We start from the raw sequence: 15,441 nt of genomic DNA on the forward strand, positions 1-15,441 counted from the left end.
CACGTGATTTCCCCTGGGGGCCCACGTGATTTCCCCGTGGGGCCCACGAGATTTCCCCTGGGGGCCCACGTGATTTCCCCGTGGGGCCCACGTGATTTCCCCTGGGGTCCCATATGATTTTCCCTGGGGGCCCCCGTGATTTCCCCGTGGGGCCCACGTCATTTCCCCTGGGTGCCCACGTGATTTCCCCATGGGGCCCACGTCATTTCCCCTGGGGGACCACGAGATTTCCCCGTGGGGCCCACGTTATTTCCCCTGGGGGCCCACGTGATTTCCCCTGGGGGCCCACGTGATTTCCCCGTGGGGCCCACCTGATTTCCCCTGAGAGCCCACGTGATTTCCCCGTGAGGCCCGCGTGATTTCCCCTGGGGCCCACGTGATTTCCCCGTGGGGCTCACGTGATTTCCCCGTGGGGCCCACGTGATTGCCCCTGGGGGCCCACGTGATTTCCCCGTGGGGCCCACGTGATTTCCCCGTGGGTCCCACGTGATTGCCCCTGGGGGCACACGTGATTTCCCCGTGATGCCCACGTGATTTCCCACGGTGTCCACGTGATTTCCCCGTGGGGCCCACGTGACTTCCCCGTGGGGCCCACGTGACTTCCCCGTGGGGCCCACGTGATTTCCCCGTGGGGCCCACGTGATTTCCCCTGGGGGCCCACGTGATATCCCCGTGGGGCCCACGTGATTTCCCCTGGGGGCCCACGGATTTCCCCGTGGGGCCCACGTTGTTTCCCCGTGGGCCCACGAGATTTCCCCGTGGGACCCACGTGATTTCCCCTGAGGGCCCACGTGATTTCCCCGTGGGGCTCACGTGATTTCTCCGTGCGGCCCACGTGATTGCCCCTGGGGGCCCACGTGATTTCCCCGTGGGGCCCACGTGATTTCCCCGTGGGTCCCACGTGATTTCCCCTGGGGGCACACGTGATTTCCCCGTGGAGCCCACGTGATTTCCCACGGTGCCCACGTGATTTCCCCGTGGGGCCCACGTGACTTCCCCGTGGGGCCCACGAGACTTCCCCGTGGGGCCCACGTGATTTCCCCTGGGGGCCCACGTGATATCCCCGTGGGGCCCACGTGATTTCCCCTGGGGGCCCACGGATTTCCCCGTGGGGCCCACGTGGTTTCCCCGTGGGCCCACGTGATTTCCCCGTGGGACCCACGTGATTTCCCCTGAGGGCCCACGTGGTTTCCCCATGGGGCCCACGTCATTTCCCCGTGGGGCCCACGTGATTTCCCCTGGGGGCCCACGTGATTTCCCCGTGGGGCCCACGTGATATCCCCTGGGGGCCCACGTGATTTCCCCGTGGGGCCCACGTGATTTCCCCGTGGAGCCCACGTGATTTCCCCTGGGGGCCCACGTGATTTCCCCTGGGGGCCCACGAGATTTCCCCTGGGGGCCCCCGTGATTTCCCCGTGGGGCCCACGTGATTTCCCCTGGGGGCCCATGTGATTTTCCCTGGGGTCCCCCGTGATTTCCCCGTGGGGCCCACGTGATTTTCCCTGGGTGCCCACGTGATTTCCCCATGGGGACCACGTCATTTCCCCTGGGGGACCACGAGATTTCCCCGTGGGGCCCACGTGATTTGCCCTGGGGGCCCACGTGATTTCCCCTGGGGGCCCACGTGATATCCGCGTGGGGCCCACGCGATTTCCCCGTGGGGCCCACGCGATTTCCCCGTGGGTCCCAAGCGATTTCCGCTGGGGGCCCACGTTATTTCCCCGTGGGGCCCACGTGATTTCCCCTGGGGGCCCACGTGATTTTCTCGTGGGGCCCACGTGATTTCCCCGTGGGGCCCACGTGATTTCCCCCGGGGGCCCACGTGATTTCCCCTGGGGGCCCACGTGATTTCCCCTGGGTGCCCACGTGATTTCCGCGTGGGGCCCACGTGATTTCCCCGTGGGGCCCACGTGATTTCCCCCGGGGGCCCACGTGATTTCCCCTGGGGGCCCATGTGATTTTCCCTGGGGGCCCCCGTGATTTCCCCGTGGGGCCCACGTGAATTCCCCTGGGTGCCCACGTGATTTCCCCATGGGGCCCACGTCATTTCCCCGGGGGACCACGAGATTTCCCCGTGGGGCCCACGTGATTTGCCCTGGGGGCCCACGTGATTTCCCCTGGGGGCCCAAGTGATTTCCCCTGGGGGCCCTCGTGATTTCCAAGTGGGCCTCACGTGATTTCCCCGTGGGGCTCACGTGATTTCCCCGTGGGGCCCACGTGATTGCCCCTGGGGGCCCACGTGATTTCCCTGTGGGGCCCACGTGATTTCCCCGTGGGGCCCACATGATTTCCCCGTGGGTCCCACGTGATTTCCCCTGGGGGCACACGTGAATTCCCCGTGGAGCCCACGTGATTTCCCACGGTGCCCACGTGATTTCCCCGTGGGGCCCACGTGACTTCCCCGTGGGGCCCACGTGACTTCCCCGTGGGGCCCACGTGATTTCCCCGTGGGGCCCACGTGATTTCCCCGTGGAGCCCACGTGATTTCTCCTGGGGGCCCACGTGATTTCCCCATGGGGCCCTCGTGATTTCCCTTGGGGGCCCGCGTGATTTCCCCTAGGGGCCCACGTGATTTCCCCTGGGGGCCCACGCGATTTCCCCGTGGGGCCCACCTGATTTCCCGTTGGGGCCCACGTGATTGTCCCTGTGGGCCCGCGTGATTTCCCCTGGGGGCCCACGTGATTTCCCCTGGGGGCCCACGTGATTTCCCCGTTGGGCGCAGGTGATTTCCCCGTGGGGCCCTCGTGATTTCCCCGTGGGGCCCACGTGATTTCCCCCGGGGGCCGACGTGATTTCCCCGTGGGGCCCGCGTGATTTCCCCGTTGGTCCCGCGTGATTTCCCGTGGGGGCCCGCGTGATTTCCCCGTGGGGCCCGAGTGATTTCCCTGTGGGGCCCACGTGATTTCCCGGGGGACCCACGTGATTTCCCCTGGGGGCCAACGTGATTTCCCCGTGGGACCCACGTGATTTCCCCTGAGGGCCCACGTGATTTCCCCGTGGGGCTCACGTGATTTCTCCGTGCGGCCCACGTGATTGCCCCTGGGGGCCCACGTGATTTCCCCGTGGGGCCCACATGATTTCCCCGTGGGTCCCACGTGATTTCCCCTGGGGGCACACGTGATTTCCCCGTGGAGCCCACGTGATTTCCCACGGTGCCCACGTGATTTCCCCGTGGGGCCCACGTGACTTCCCCGTGGGGCCCACGAGACTTCCCCGTGGGGCCCACGTGATTTCCCCTGGGGGCCCACGTGATATCCCCGTGGGGCCCACGTGATTTCCCCTGGGGGCCCACGGATTTCCCCGTGGGGCCCACGTGGTTTCCCCGTGGGCCCACGTGATTTCCCCGTGGGACCCACGTGATTTCCCCTGAGGGCCCACGTGGTTTCCCCATGGGGCCCACGTCATTTCCCCGTGGGGCCCACGTGATTTCCCCTGGGGGCCCACGTGATTTCCCCGTGGGGCCCACGTGATATCCCCTGGGGGCCCACGTGATTTCCCCGTGGGGCCCACGTGATTTCCCCGTGGAGCCCACGTGATTTCCCCTGGGGGCCCACGTGATTTCCCCTGGGGGCCCACGAGATTTCCCCTGGGGGCCCCCGTGATTTCCCCGTGGGGCCCACGTGATTTCCCCTGGGGGCCCATGTGATTTTCCCTGGGGTCCCCCGTGATTTCCCCGTGGGGCCCACGTGATTTTCCCTGGGTGCCCACGTGATTTCCCCATGGGGCCCACGTCATTTCCCCTGGGGGACCACGAGATTTCCCCGTGGGGCCCACGTGATTTGCCCTGGGGGCCCACGTGATTTCCCCTGGGGGCCCACGTGATATCCGCGTGGGGCCCACGCGATTTCCCCGTGGGGCCCACGCGATTTCCCCGTGGGTCCCAAGCGATTTCCGCTGGGGGCCCACGTTATTTCCCCTTGGGGCCCACGTGATTTCCCCCGGGGGCCCACGTGATGTCCCCTGGGGGCCCACGTGATTTCCCCTGGGTGCCCACGTGATTTCCGCGTGGGGCCCACGTGATTTCCCCGTGGGGCCCACGTGATTTCCCCGTGGAGCCCAAGTGATATCCCCTGGTGGCCCACGTGATTTCCCCGTGGGGCCCACGTGATTTCCCCTGGGGGCCCACGTGATATCCCCTGGGGGCCCACGTGATTTCCCCTGGGGGCCCTCGTGATTTCCCCTGGGGGCCCACGTGCTTTCCCCTGGGTGCCCACGTGATTTCCACGTGGGACCCACGTGATTTCCCCTGGGGGCCCACGTGATTTCCCCGTGAGGCCCACGTGATTTCCCCGTCGGGCCCTAGTGATTTCCCCGTGGGGCCCACGTGATTTCCCGTGGGGCCCAGGTGTTTTCCCCTGGGGGCACACGTGATTTCCCCGTGGGGCCCACGTGATTTCCCCGTGGGGCCCACGTGATTTACCCTGGGGTCCCACGTATTTCCCCGTGGGGCCCATGTGATTTCCCCTGGGGTCCCACGTATTTCCCCGTGGGGCCCACGTGATTTCCCCTGGGGGCCCACGTGATTTCCCCGTGGGGCCCACGTGATTTCCCTTGGGGGCCCACGTGATTTCCCCGTGAGGCCCACGTGATTTCCCCGTGGGGCCCACGTGATTTACCCTGGGGGCCCACGTGATTTCCCCTGGGGGCCCACGTGATTTCCCCTGGGTGCCTAAGTGATTTCCACGTGGGACACACGTGATTTCCCCTGGGGGCCCACGTGATTTCCCCGTGAGGCCCACGTGATTTCCCCTTGGGGCCCACGTGATTTCCCCGTGGGACACACGTGATTTCCCCTGGGGGCCCACGTGATTTCCCCTGGGGGCCCAAGTGATTTCCCCGTGGGGTCCACCTGATCTCCCCGTGGGGCCCACGTGATTTCCCCGTGGCGCCCACGTGATTTCCCCCGGGGGCCCAAGTATTTACCCGTGGGGCCCACGTGATTTCCCCGTGGGGCCCACGTGATTTCCCCGTGAGGCCCACGTGATTTCCCCTGGGGGCCCACGTGATTTCCCCTGGGGGCCCACGTGATCTCCCCGTGGTGCTTGCCTGATCTCCCGTGGGGCCCTCGTGATCTCCCCGTGGGGCCCACGAGATTTCCCCGTGGGGCCCACCTGATTTCCCCTTGGGGCCCACCTGATTTCCCCTGGGGGCCCACGTGTTTTCCTCTGGGGGCCCACGTGATTTCCCCGTGGGGCCCACCTGATTTCCTCTGGGGGCCCACGTGATATTTCCTGGGGGCCCACGTGATCTCCCCGTGGGGCCTGCCTGATCTCCCCGTGGGGCCCTCGTGATCTCCCCGTGGGGCCCACGAGATTTCCCCGTGGGGCCCACCTGATTTCCCCTTGGGGCCCACCTGATTTCCCCTGGGGGCCCACGTGTTTTCCTCTGGGGGCCCACATGATTTTCCCGTGGGTCCCACGTGATTTCCCCTGGGGGCACACGTGATTTCCCCGTGGAGCCCACGTGATTTCCCACGGTGCCCACGTGATTTCCCCGTGGGGCTCACGTGACTTCCCCGTGGGGCCCACGTGATTTCTCCTGGGGGCCCACGTGATTTCCCCGTGGGGCCCACGTGATTTCCCCTGGGGGCCCGCATGATTTCCACTAGGGGCCCACGTGATTTCCCCTGGGGGCCCACGCGATTTCCCCGTGGGGCCCACCTGATTTCCCCGTGGGGCCCACGTGATTGCCCCTGGGGGCCCGCGTGATTTCCCCTGGGGGCCCACGTGATTTCCCCTGGGGGCCCACGTGATTTCCCCGTGGGGCTCACGTGATTTCCCCGTGGGGCCCACGTGATTGCCACTGGGGGCCCACGTGATTTCCGCGTGGGGCCCACGTGATTTCCCCGTGGGGCCCACGTGATATCCCCGTGGGTCCCAAGTGATTTCCCTGGGGGCCCATGTGATTTCCCCTGGGGGCCCAAGTGATATCCCCGTGGGGCCCACGTGATTTCCCCTGGGGGCCCACGGATTTCCCCGTGGGGCCCACGTGGTTTCCCCGTGGGCCCACGTGGTTTCCCCGTGGGACCCACGTGATTTCCCCTGAGGGCCCACGTGGTTTCCCCGTGGGGCACACGTCATTTCCCCGTGGGGCCCACGTGATTTCCGCTGGGGGCCCACCTGATTTCCCCGTGGGGCCCACGTGATTTCCCCTGGGGGCCCACGTGATATCCCCGTGGGGCCCACGTGATTTCCCCGTGGAGCCCACGTGATATCCCCGTGGGGCCCACGTGATATCCCCGTGGGGCCCACGTGATTTCCCCGTGGGGCCCACGTGATTTCCCCGTGGGACCCACGTGATTTCCCCGTGGGACCCCCGTGATTTCCCCTGAGGGCCCACGTGATTTCCCCCGGGGGCCCACGTGATTTCCCCTGGGGGCCCACGTGATTTCCCCGTGGGACCCACGTGATTTCCCCTGAGGGCCCACGTGATTTCCCCGTGGGGCCCACGTGATTTCCCCGTGGGACCCACGTGATTTCCCCGTGGGACCCACGTGATTTCCCCGTGGGACCCACGTGATTTCCCCTGAGGGCCCACGTGATTTTCTCGTGGGGCCCACGTGATTTCCCCGTGGGGCCCACGTGATTTCCCCGTGGTCCCACGTGATTTCCCCTGGGGGCCCGCGTGATTTCCCCTGGGGGCCCACGTGATTTCCCCTGGGGGCCCTCGTGATTTCCCCGTGGGGCCCACGTGATTTCCCCCGGGGGCCGACGTGATTTCCCCGAGGGGCCCGCGTGATTTCCCCGTTGGGCCCGCGTGATTTCCCGTGGGGGCCCGCGTGATTTCCCCGTGGGGCCCCGCGTGATTTCCCCGTGGGGCCCACATGATTTCCCACGGTGCCCACGTGATTTCCCCGTGGGGCCCACGTGACTTCCCCGTGGGGCCCACGTGACTTCCCCGTGGGGCCCACGTGATTTCCCCGTGGGGCCCACGTGATTTCTCCTGGGGGCCCACGTGATTTCCCCGTGGGGCCCACGTGATTTCCCCTGGGGGCCCACGTGATATCCCCGTGGGGCCCACGTGATTTCCCCTGGGGGCCCACGGATTTCCCCGTGGGGCCCACGTGGTTTCCCCGTGGGCCCACGAGATTTCCCCGTGGGACCCACGTGATTTCCCCTGAGGGCCCACGTGGTTTCCCCATGGGGCCCACGTCATTTCCCCGTGGGGCCCACGTGACTTCCCCGTGGGGCCCACGTGATTTCTCCTGGGGGCCCACGTGATTTCCCCGTGGGGCCCACGTGATTTCCCCTGGGGGCCTGCATGATTTCCACTAGGGGCCCACGTGATTTCCCCTGGGAGCCCACGCGATTTCCCCGTGGGGCCCACCTGATTTCCCCGTGGGGCCCACGTGATTGCCCCTGGGGGCCCGCGTGATTTCCCCTGGGGGCCCACGTGATTTCCCCTGGGGGCCCACGTGATTTCCCCGTGGGCCTCACGTGATTTCCCCGTGGGGCCCACGTGATTGCCCCTGGGGGCCCACGTGATTTCCGCGTGGGGCCCACGTGATTTCCCCGTGGGGCCCACGTGATATCCCCGTGGGTCCCAAGTGATTTCCCTGGGGGCCCATGTGATTTCCCCTGGGGGCCCACGTGATATCCCCGTGGGGCCCACGTGATTTCCCCTGGGGGCCCACGGATTTCCCCGTGGGGCCCACGTGGTTTCCCCGTGGGCCCACGTGGTTTCCCCGTGGGACCCACGTGATTTCCCCTGAGGGCCCACGTGGTTTCCCCGTGGGGCACACGTCATTTCCCCGTGGGGCCCACGTGATTTCCGCTGGGGGCCCACCTGATTTCCCCGTGGGGCCCACGTGATTTCCCCTGGGGGCCCACGTGATATCCCCGTGGGGCCCACGTGATTTCCCCGTGGAGCCCACGTGATATCCCCGTGGGGCCCACGTGATATCCCCGTGGGGCCCACGTGATTTCTCCGTGGGGCCCACGTGATTTCCCCGTGGGTCCCACGTGATTTCCCCTGGGGGCACACGTGATTTCCCCGTGAAGCCCACGTGATTTCCCACGGTGCCCACGTGATTTCCCCGTGGGGCCCACGTGACTTCCCCGTGGGGCCCACGTGACTTCCCCGTGGGGCCCACGTGATTTCCCCGTGGGGCCCACGTGATTTCCCCTGGGGGCCCACGTGATATCCCCGTGGGGCCCACGTGATTTCCCCTGGGGGCCCACGGATTTCCCCGTGGGGCCCACGTTTTTTCCCCGTGGGCCGACGAGATTTCCCCGTGGGACCCACGTGATTTCCCCTGAGGGCCCACGTGGTTTCCCCATGGGGCCCACGTCATTTCCCCGTGGGGCCCACGTGATTTCCCCTGGGGGCCCACGTGATTTCCCCGTGGGGCCCACGTGATATCCCCTGGGGGCCCACGTGATTTCCCCGTGGGGCCCACGTGATTTCCCCGTGGAGCCCACGTGATTTCCCCTGGGGGCCCACGTGATTTCCCCGTGGGGCCCACGAGATTTCCCCTGGGGGCCCACGTGATTTCCCCGTGGGGCCCACGTGATTTCCCCTGGGGGCCCATGTGATTTCCCTGGGGGCCCCCGTGATTTCCCCGTGGGGCCCACGTGATTTCCCCTGGGTGCCCACGTGATTTCCCCAGGGGGCCCACGTCATTTCCCCGGGGGACCACGAGATTTCCCCGTGGGGCCCACGTGATTTGCCCTGGGGGCCCACGTGATTTCCCCTGGGGGCCCAAGTGATTTCCCCTGAGGGCCCTCGTGATTTCCCCGTGGGGCTCACGTGATTTCCCCGTGGGGCTCACGTGATTTCCCCGTGGGGCCCACGTGATTGCCCCTGGGGGCCCACGTGATTTCCCTGTGGGGCCCACGTGATTTCCCCGTGGGGCCCACATGATTTCCCCGTGGGTCCCACGAGATTTCCCCTGGGGGCACACGTGAATTCCCCGTGGAGCCCACGTGATTTCCCACGGTGCCCACGTGATTTCCCCGTGGGGCCCACGTGACTTCCCCGTGGGGCCCACGTGACTTCCCCGTGGGGCCCACGTGATTTCCCCGTGGGGCCCACGTGATTTCCCCGTGGAGCCCACGTGATTTCTCCTGGGGGCCCACGTGATTTCCCCGTGGGGCCCTCGTGATTTCCCTTGGGGGCCCGCGTGATTTCCCCTAGGGGCCCACGTGATTTCCCCTGGGGGCCCACGCGATTTCCCCGTGGGGCCCACCTGATTTCCCGTTGGGGCCCACGTGATTGTCCCTGTGGGCCCGCGTGATTTCCCCTGGGGGCCCACGTGATTTCCCCTGGGGGCCCACGTGATTTCCCCGTGGGGCCCACGTGATTGCCCCTGGGGGCCCACGTGATTTCCGCGTGGGGCCCACGTGATTTCCCCGTGGGGCCCACGTGATATCCCCGTGGGTCCCAAGTGATTTCCCTGGGGGCCCATGTGATTTCCCCTGGGGGCCCACGTGATATCCCCGTGGGGCCCACGTGATTTCCCCTGGGGGCCCACGGATTTCCCCGTGGGGCCCACGTGGTTTCCCCGTGGGCCCACGTGGTTTCCCCGTGGGACCCACGTGATTTCCCCTGAGGGCCCACGTGGTTTCCCCGTGGGGCACACGTCATTTCCCCGTGGGGCCCACGTGATTTCCGCTGGGGGCCCACCAGATTTCCCCGTGGGGCCCACGTGATTTCCCCTGGGGGCCCACGTGATATCCCCGTGGGGCCCACGTGATTTCCCCGTGGAGCCCACGTGATATCCCCGTGGGGCCCACGTGATATCCCCGTGGGGCCCACGTGATTTCTCCGTGGGGCCCACGTGATTTCCCCGTGGGTCCCACGTGATTTCCCCTGGGGGCACACGTGATTTCCCCGTGAAGCCCACGTGATTTCCCACGGTGCCCACGTGATTTCCCCGTGGGGTCCACGTGACTTCCCCGTGGGGCCCACGTGACTTCCCCGTGGGGCCCACGTGATTTCCCCGTGGGGCCCACGTGATTTCCCCTGGGGGCCCACGTGATATCCCCGTGGGGCCCACGTGATTTCCCCTGGGGGCCCACGGATTTCCCCGTGGGGCCCACGTTTTTTCCCCGTGGGCCGACGAGATTTCCCCGTGGGACCCACGTGATTTCCCCTGAGGGCCCACGTGGTTTCCCCATGGGGCCCACGTCATTTCCCCGTGGGGCCCACGTGATTTCCCCTGGGGGCCCACGTGATTTCCCCGTGGGGCCCACGTGATATCCCCTGGGGGCCCACGTGATTTCCCCGTGGGGCCCACGTGATTTCCCCGTGGAGCCCACGTGATTTCCCCTGGGGGCCCACGTGATTTCCCCGTGGGGCCCACGAGATTTCCCCTGGGGGCCCACGTGATTTACCCGTGGGGCCCACGTGATTTCCCCTGGGGGCCCATGTGATTTCCCTGGGGGCCCCCGTGATTTCCCCGTGGGGCCCACGTGATTTCCCCTGGGTGCCCACGTGATTTCCCCATGGGGCCCACGTCATTTCCCCGGGGGACCACGAGATTTCCCCGTGGGGCCCACGTGATTTGCCCTGGGGGCCCACGTGATTTCCCCTGGGGGCCCAAGTGATTTCCCCTGAGGGCCCTCGTGATTTCCCCGTGGGGCTCACGTGATTTCCCCGTGGGGCTCACGTGATTTCCCCGTGGGGCCCACGTGATTGCCCCTGGGGGCCCACGTGATTTCCCTGTGGGGCCCACGTGATTTCCCCGTGGGGCCCACATGATTTCCCCGTGGGTCCCACGAGATTTCCCCTGGGGGCACACGTGAATTCCCCGTGGAGCCCACGTGATTTCCCACGGTGCCCACGTGATTTCCCCGTGGGGCCCACGTGACTTCCCCGTGGGGCCCACGTGACTTCCCCGTGGGGCCCACGTGATTTCCCCGTGGGGCCCACGTGATTTCCCCGTGGAGCCCACGTGATTTCTCCTGGGGGCCCACGTGATTTCCCCGTGGGGCCCTCGTGATTTCCCTTGGGGGCCCGCGTGATTTCCCCTAGGGGCCCACGTGATTTCCCCTGGGGGCCCACGCGATTTCCCCGTGGGGCCCACCTGATTTCCCGTTGGGGCCCACGTGATTGTCCCTGTGGGCCCGCGTGATTTCCCCTGGGGGCCCACGTGATTTCCCCTGGGGGCCCACGTGATTTCCCCGTGGTCCCACGTGATTTCCCCTGGGGGCCCGCGTGATTTCCCCTGGGGGCCCACGTGATTTCCCCTGGGGGCCCTCGTGATTTCCCCGTGGGGCCCACGTGATTTCCCCCGGGGGCCGACGTGATTTCCCCGTGGGGCCCGCGTGATTTCCCCGTTGGGCCCGCGTGATTTCCCGTGGGGGCCCGCGTGATTTCCCCGTGGGGCCCCGCATGATTTCCCCGTGGGGCCCACGTGATTTCCCCCGGGGGCCCACGTGATTTCCCCGTGGGGCCCACGTGATTTCCCCTGGGGGCCCACGTTATTTCCCCTGGGGGCCCACGTGATTTCCCCTGGGGGCCCACGTGATTTCCCCGTGGGGCCCACCTGATTTCCCCTGAGAGCCCACGTGATTTCCCCGTGAGGCCCGCGTGATTTCCCCTGGGGCCCACGTGATTTCCCCGTGGGGCTCACGTGATTTCCCCGTGGGGCCCACGTGATTGCCCCTGGGGGCCCACGTGATTTCTCCGTGGGGCCCACGTGATTTCCCCGTGGGTCCCACGTGATTTCCCCTGGGGGCACACGTGATTTCCCCGTGAAGCCCACGTGATTTCCCACGGTGCCCACGTGATTTCCCCGTGGGGCCCACGTGACTTCCCCGTGGGGCCCACGTGACTTCCCCGTGGGGCCCACGTGATTTCCCCGTGGGGCCCACGTGATTTCTCCTGGGGGCCCACGTGATTTCCCCGTGGGGCCCACGTGATTTCCCCTGGGGGCCCACGTGATATCCCCGTGGGGCCCACGTGATTTCCCCTGGGGGCCCACGTGATTTCCCCGTGGGGCCCACGTGGTTTCCCCGTGGGCCCACGAGATTTCCCCGTGGGACCCACGTGATTTCCCCTGAGGGCCCACGTGGTTTCCCCATGGGGCCCACGTCATTTCCCCGTGGGGCCCACGTGATATCCCCTGGGGGCCCACGTGATTTCCCCGTGGGGCCCACGTGATTTCCCCGTGGAGCCCACGTGATTTCCCCTGGGGGCCCACGTGATTTCCCCGTGGGGCCCACGAGATTTCCCCTGGGGGCCCACGTGATTTCCCCGTGGGGCCCACGTGATTTCCCCTGGGGGCCCATGTGATTTTCCCTGGGGGCCCCCGTGATTTCCCCGTGGGGCCCACGTGATTTCCCCTGGGTGCCCACGTGATTTCCCCATGGGGCCCACGTCATTTCCCCGGGGGACCACGAGATTTCCCCGTGGGGCCCACGTGATTTGCCCTGGGGGCCCACGTGATTTCCCCTGGGGGCCCAAGTGATTTCCCCTGGGGGCCCTCGTGATTTCCCCGTGGGGCTCACGTGATTTCCCCGTGGGGCGCACGTGATTTCCCCGTGGGGCCCGCGTGATTGCCCCTGGGGGCCCACGTGATTTCCCTGTGGGGCCCACGTGATTTCCCCGTGGGGCCCACAAGATTTCCCCGTGGGTCCCACGTGATTTCCCCTGGGGGCACACGTGAATTCCCCGTGGAGCCCACGTGATTTCCCACGGTGCCCACGTGATTTCCCCGTTGGGCCCACGTGACTTCCCCGTGGGGCCCACGTGACTTCCCCGTGGGGCCCACGTGATTTCCCCGTGGGGCCCACGTGATTTCCCCGTGGAGCCCACGTGATTTCTCCTGGGGGCCCACGTGATTTCCCCGTGGGGCCCTCGTGATTTCCCTTGGGGGCCCGCGTGATTTCCCCTAGGGGCCCACGTGATTTCCCCTTGGGGCCCACGGGATTTCCCCGTGGGACCCACGTGATTTCCCCTGGGGGCCCACGTGATTTCCCCTGGGGGCCCAAGTGATTACCCCGTGGGGCCCACCTGATCTCCCCGTGGGGCCCACGTGATTTCCCCGTGGGGCCCAGGTGATTTCCCCCGGGGGCCCAAGTATTTACCCGTGGGGCCCACGTGATTTCCCCGTGGGGCCCACGTGATTTCCCCCTGGGGCCAACCTGATTTCCCCTGGGGGCCCACGTGATTTCCCCTGGGGGCCCACGTGATCTCCCCGTGGGGCCTGCCTGATCTCCCCGTGGGGCCCACGTGATCTCCCCGTGGGGCCCACGAGATTTCCCCGTGGGGCCCACCTGATTTCCCCTTGGGGCCCACCTGATTTCCCCTGGGGGCACACGTGATTTCCCCGTGGGCCCACCTGATTTCCCCTGGGGGCCCACGTGATTTGCCCTGGGGGCCCACGTGATTTCCCCTGGGGGCCCAAGTGATTTCCCCTGGGGGCCCTCGTGATTTCCCCGTGGGGCTCACGTGATTTCCCCGTGAGGCCCACCTGATTTCCCCTGGGGGACCGCGTGATTTCCCCTGGGGGCCCACGTGATTTCCCCTGGGGGCCCACGTGATTTCCCCGTGGGGCCCACCTGATTTCCCCTGGGGGCCCACGAGATTTCCCCGTGGGGCTCACGTGATTTCCCCGTGGGGCCCACGTGTTTGCCCCTGGGGGCCCACATGATTTGCCCTGGGGGCCCACGTGATTACCCCTGGGGGCCCACGTGATTTCCCCTGGGGGCCCTCGTGATTTCCCCGTGGGGCCCACGTGATTTCCCCTCGGGGCCCTCGTGATTTCCCCGTGGGGCCCACGTGATTTTCCCGTGGGGCCCACGTGATTTCCCCCGGGGGCCGACGTGATTTCCCCGTGGGGCCCGCGTGATTTCCCCGTTGGTCCCGCGTGATTTCCCGTGGGGGCCCCATGTGATTTCCCCGTGGGGCCCACGTGATTTCCCCGTGGGGCCCACGTGATTTCCACCGGGGGCTCACGTGATTTCCCCGTGGGGCCCATGTGATTTCCCCGTGGGGCCCACGTGATTTCCCCTGGGGGCCCAGGTTATTTCCCCTGGGGGCCCACGTGATTTCCCCGTGGGGCCCACGTGATTTCCCCGGGGGGCCCACCTGATTTCCCCTGAGAGCCCACGTGATTTCCCCGTGAGGCCCACGTGATTTCCCCTGGGTCCCACGTGATTTCCCGGTGGGGCGCACGTGATTTCCCCGTGGGGCCCACGTGATTGCCTCTGGGGGCCCACGTGATTTCCCCGTGGGGCCCACGTGATTTCCCCGTGGGGCCCACATGATTTCCCCGTGGGTCCCACGTGATTTCCCCTGGGGGCACACGTGATTTCCCAGTGGAGCCCACGGGATTTCCCACGGTGCCCACGTGATTTCCCCGTGGGGCCCACGTGACTTCCCCGTGGGGCCCACGTGACTTCCCCGTGGGGCCCACGTGATTTCCCCGTGGGGCCCACGTGATTTCTCCTGGGGGCCCACGTGATTTCCCCGTGGGGCCCACGTGATTTCCCCTGGCGGCCCGCGTGATTTCCACTAGGGGCCCACGTGATTTCCCCAGGGGGCCCACGCGATTTCCCCGTGGGGCCCACCTGATTTCCCCATGGGGCCCACGTGATTGCCCCTGGGGGCCCGCGTGATTTCCCCTGGGGGCCCACGTGATTTCCCCTGGGGGCCCACGTGATTTCCCCGTGGGGCTCACGTGATTTCCCCGTGGGGCCCACGTGATTGCCCCTGGGGGCCCACGTGATTTCCGCGTGGGGCCCACGTGATTTCCCCGTGGGGCCCACGTGATATCCCCGTGGGTCCCAAGTGATTTCCCCTGGGGGCCCACGTGATTTCCCCTGGGGGCCCACCTGATTTCCCCGTGGGGCCCACGTGATTTCCCCTGGGGGCCCACCTGATTTCCCCGTGGGGCCCACGTGATTTCCCCTGGGGGCCCACGTGATTTCCCCGTGGGGCCCACGTGATTTCCCCGTGGGGCCCACGTGATTTCCCCGTGGAGCCCACGTGATATCCCCTGGTGGCCCACGTGATTTCCCCGTGGGGCCCACGTGATTTACCGTGGGTCCCACGTGATTTCCCCGTTGGGCGCATGTGATTTCCCCGTGGGGCCCTCGTGATTTCCCCGTGGGGCCCACGTGATATCCCCTGGTGGCCCACGTGATTTCCCGGTGGGGCCCACGTGATTTACCGTGGGTCCCACGTGATTTCCCCGTTGGTCCCGCGTGATTTCCCGTGGGGGCCCGCGTGATTTCCCCGTGGGGCCCGAGTGATTTCCCTGTGGTTCCCACGTGATTTCCCGGGGGACCCACGTGATTTCCCCTGGGGGCCAACGTGATTTCCCAATGGGGCCCACGTGATTTCCCCTGGGGGCCCACGAGATTTCCCCTGGGGGCCCACGTGATTTCCCCGTGAGGCCCACGTGATTTCCCCCGGGGGCCCACGTGATTTCCCCGTGGGGCCCACGTGATTTCCCCGTGCGGCCCACGTGATTTCCCCTGGGGGCCCACGTGA

The sequence above is a fragment of the Ovis canadensis genome, chromosome 18, assembly GCF_042477335.2.
Source record: "Ovis canadensis isolate MfBH-ARS-UI-01 breed Bighorn chromosome 18, ARS-UI_OviCan_v2, whole genome shotgun sequence".
NCBI lineage: Eukaryota > Metazoa > Chordata > Mammalia > Artiodactyla > Bovidae > Ovis > Ovis canadensis.